This window comes from Amborella trichopoda, chromosome 9 (genome assembly GCF_054954075.1).
Source record: "Amborella trichopoda isolate Santa Cruz 75 chromosome 9, AtrichopodaSantaCruz75HAP2 v2.0, whole genome shotgun sequence".
Classification (NCBI taxonomy): Eukaryota; Viridiplantae; Streptophyta; class Magnoliopsida; order Amborellales; family Amborellaceae; genus Amborella; species Amborella trichopoda.
This window is the reverse complement of record NC_142344.1, coordinates 11,879,142-11,883,653: the sequence shown is the minus strand read 5'-3', so window position 1 is coordinate 11,883,653 and position 4,512 is coordinate 11,879,142. Positions and strand designations below refer to the sequence as shown.

The 4,512-nt window shown below is 33.0% G+C and overlaps 1 long non-coding RNA gene across 1 annotated transcript; it reads right to left on the bottom strand.

The window, feature by feature from the left end:
* Positions 1–592: 592 nt before the first annotated feature.
* Positions 593–4,016, bottom strand: LOC148780386 (uncharacterized). The gene is made up of 2 exons (XR_016041697.1): positions 3,404–4,016; positions 593–855 (listed from the first exon to the last, which is right to left on the bottom strand). It is a non-coding gene; the product is annotated as an uncharacterized LOC148780386 (long non-coding RNA).
* Between the last annotated feature and the right edge of the window lie 496 nt (positions 4,017–4,512).

Here is a 4,512-nt window from a genome sequence, read left to right as displayed (position 1 = left end):
CAAATTAAAAAAGGCATAGATTTAAGTCATTAATCATAATCAAGAATTTTTTATCCTGATCAGTGATTTTTCAAAAAATTATCACTCAAGAAAAATCTGAGATCTATCTCTAGATTGAATATTTGAATGATAGTTCTCATACCCCCATGTAATATCTTATAAACTACAATGGATACAAGTAAAAAGGACAAAAGACAAAGTTTGCATTATTTTCCATTCTAGAGAGAGAGAGATTGATTGAACTGCACTTGTAAAAATGAGGACAAGAAAAACAAAGGACAGTAACAGCTTCATCTTGAATGGATCCCAAAGCACAAATTCTTCACCTTTTCAAATGCTATCTAAGTCGTGTACGTATAGAGGCTGAGGTGATTTTTTTGCTAAAGATAACCATTATTTTCAACTAATTTTGTTTGTCCAATTTTCTATTAGGAATGTCTGGCTTAAAAACAGCTCCTATTTTATATCATCTTGTTGTATTCACAAGAGAGATTATAGAAGGCCAATTTATTTTGATTCAGTAAATGCTGCAACTTTCTATATGAATGAGAGAGAGACTCGGGAGTAGAGGGGTAGGAATGGAGCCCATGACTTTAATAGAAAAGAGAACTTTTCCATAAAACCAAAACTTCAAATCCATAATGGTGCACTGAGACCTCCGAGTATTAATAAAATGTTTTACGGAGTATTAGCAAGGCCAAGTGCATCTACACTTGAAAAGGCCATGGCATTTTCCATGTCCACGATCATGGAAATACTGGCAATTTCCTCTACATAAGGCACCGAAGCAAATGATGGTGGTCACAGGAATATTCTTGCTGCATTCATTTGCCTCCCCAATTGGTGCCAGTTCACCTGTAAGTGAAAAAAAGAGGCGGTTAGCATGTGGCTAAGCCCGCACATGTAGAAATACAAGCTTGGCAATAAATATATTTAAATATAATTTGATCTTAATTTTGGAGAATATATAATCTTTACCAATAAGATCATGAATATGAAAAAATAAATAAATTTAGAAATTTAGAAATACTAACTATATTAAGAAAACATTCGGACCATAGTTACAATTATTTTTAGATGAACCACCTATTTGCATCCATTTTTAAGATGGATGTTTTATACCTCTGGACCGCATATTGTACAAATGCGGTCCAGCCTATATGTAACAATTGTTCTTTATTAAAGGACCTAAAACCTTGATAGAGAAAACACGAAAAAATTAAGCCTAGCATGTACATTGTGCACTTTGACCTACTTGAGAGGATGTTCTAGTACACTCACAATTGCGCATATACTCCCTCATTCAAAAGACTTACTTTGTAGGATTTTCTCAATCTGAAATTTGGGAATCACCTAAGAATCACTGGATGATTATTTTCAAAAGAAATTTGAGTGTTTGACATTTAGATCTGGCCCTTTAAAAATTGGGAAAATATAGAATGAGACAATTTGCCTTTTATACAAGGTGGCCACAATAATCTTGAGCATTGGATGTAAAGTTGGGTGGCTGTAATTATTCCAATGACCAAAATCAAACTTCAAATAGAAATTCTCTTGAACTTTATCATACATCCAAGCGATCAAATTTCACATCAAATGGTTGTAAAGAATTGTGACCACCTTGTGGTAAATGGTCTCATTGTATACAATCCCTTAAAAATTCGACAATCTTTGTTCAATCTCGACAATTTTTTTTATTTTTTCAATGGGTTTAAAAGGTTATATCCGCAGAATTAGAGTCCTAAAAATACTTTTATGTTAGGTTTTGTTCTGAGGGAGTAAATAGATAGTATACTCCCGCCGAAGTGTAAAATCATTTGGCTTACTAAGCACGGATGGTCGCTCTCATGTTTGGGAGCCCCATGCAATACAAGTAGCAACTACAGCATATATTGACTTTATTTTAAAAAAGTATCACATAAGAGATATAGTTTTTTAAAAAGTCACATTATTTATGACAATTCGTTTTTTGGAAAAAGTTATTTATCAGTGCAGCAGCGCAAAGCCAAAATTTGCAAAAATGTGAAACCATGGTATCTCCCACTAGTAAACATTAGACTTTCGTCATTGATTCTTAGATACCCCAAAGGTGTTTCATACAGTGTGAACCATAGCCCCTATGGTATAGCCCCTATGGTACAGATATTATGCACCATTGGTTCGTGACATAATTTTCACGCTTCATGAACAAAAAAGAAAATGTAATGTTTTTTCAGGACTAAAAAAATGGGATCTGACTGTAAATTATGAAATATGAATAAAATAAAGTTTTCTTTCAGTGATATAATCAAAATTCACTTTATATTCTTAAAAAATGAGACTGGATTGTAAAATATAAAATATATGGGACTCTTTTTTATTATAAAATATAATTAGGATTTATTTATTAATTTCTTTTTTTTCTGTACAAACTAGCAATAACGATATACAGTAATATTAGAATATGATTTATTTCCAAGTTGGGAAAACATATTCGTTCATCTTCGTTTTTGGTTTCATTTCTCAAAAGACGCAAGGTTTAAAAATATATATGGCTACATAAAGTTCCCATGTATCATAACTGCTAACACCCTAAATCAACTTTACCCCTTTTGAACTTATATTTTTAGCCCAAACAAAAGTTAAAAATACATTACTTTTTCTGTTTCATCCCTTTCTCACTTTGTTCTCATGTTTCTCCCAAAACCCCTCTCTCTCTATAGGGGAGAAATGCATGATGAGAGAAAGAAAGGGGTTTAGAAAGGACTAGAGAGGGATAGAGGAGTTTAGAAACGAATTGAAATTTTTTTATCCTTACTTTTGTTTGGGCTAAAAAAATAGGGTCAAATGGGATAAAGTTGTTCCAAGGGTATACTTTATCTATAGGCCACTAATATGTTTTAAAACCTTGGATCTGTTGAGAAGTAAAATCTAAAAAAAAGTTGTACAGAGATATTTTCTCTTAAAAGTTTATCAAAATTGCAAGCAGTGTCAAATTCCTAACCTTGACTTAATCCTACATGTCCCGTGTTCTTGATCTAAAATATCCCTCTATATCACTAAGTGTTTTAAAGCACGGATAGGTGTTGTGGATCAGAATTTAGCCCATTGGCGAAATGAATAAAAAAAAAGAAGGATTCTTTTTTTTTCATTTTTTTTATTTTTTTATCATTAAATTTATTTCAAATTATCAAAGGCATAAATTTAAGAACAAGTTTCAGTCATTAATCATAATCAACAATTCCTGATCATGATCAGTGATTTTTCAAACCATACCACCCAAGAAAAATCTAAAATCTATCTCTAGATTGAATATTTGAATGATAGTTTTCATACCCATGTGTGACCTAATATTTCTATAGACAAAGTTTGCCTTATTTTCCACCAGAAAGAGAGTGACAGAGAGACAGAGATTGAACTGTACCTGTAGAAATGAGGACAAGAAAAGCAAAAGCAAGTAACAGCTTCATCTTGAACAGACCCCAAAGCACAAATTCTTCTCCTTTTCAAATGCTATCTTCTTAGGTAAGTTGTGTACTCATAGAAGCTGAGGTGATCGTCTTGCTAAAGATAACAACTATTGCCAACTGATTTTGTCTGTCAAATTTCCTATTAGGATTTGTCTTGCTTAATGCAGCTCCTATTTTATTGTAACCTTATATTCACAAGGCAGATTATAGAAGGCCAGTTTATTTTGATTCAATGAATGTTACAAATTTCTATATGAGACAGAGAGACCCAGGGGCGGAGGGGCAAGGATTGGAGCCCATGACTTTAATAGGAAAATTGGTTTCTAATACAAGAGCAAGATTTTATTTAGGGATAATGCATTTCTCATACAGTTAGAGCTCATCTTTATAATAGAATCACCACTATCTTGTTGAAATTTTGTGGTTGCTCTGAAACCACTGTTGATTTTTTTAAAAAAAAAAACCTACAAACTAAAGAACTCGAAGAGAGATAGACACAACTCAACTTCACTCAAGTTTTTTTTTTCACACGGTTACTACATTTTTCCACACACAACCACACACACATTCAATTTAAGGAGCACCAATATATAGGCGAGTACAACACAACTGCCCACTACCTAGATAACTACCCATTGCCTAGATAACTATCCATTACATCCACTTTTTTCATCATCTTTAACAAAGTGCTTATACACCACTATCTATGTATTTATCTACATTGAGGGAGAGAGATATAACTTCCCATACACGTAGTGATAACTACCCTTATATTCCTATTATTTTGCATCATTATCTTCAACATATCTATTACAAGATCACCACAAATTAGTAATAGAAGTATTCCCTAAGCAATTTGTGCAGACGTATTAACAAAGCTTTGGTGTCTTAAAAATGAATAAGTACAGTGTCTCTTGCAAAGAGCAACCCTAGATTTGGAAGGTTTTGCCCTTAACCCCCTATAATATGTTCTCCAGAACTTGACAACCCACAAAGTGATCACTAGTCAAGTAATCCATACCTCTAAGTCCTTCCATGATGAAGCTCTTCACAATTTTTGCCC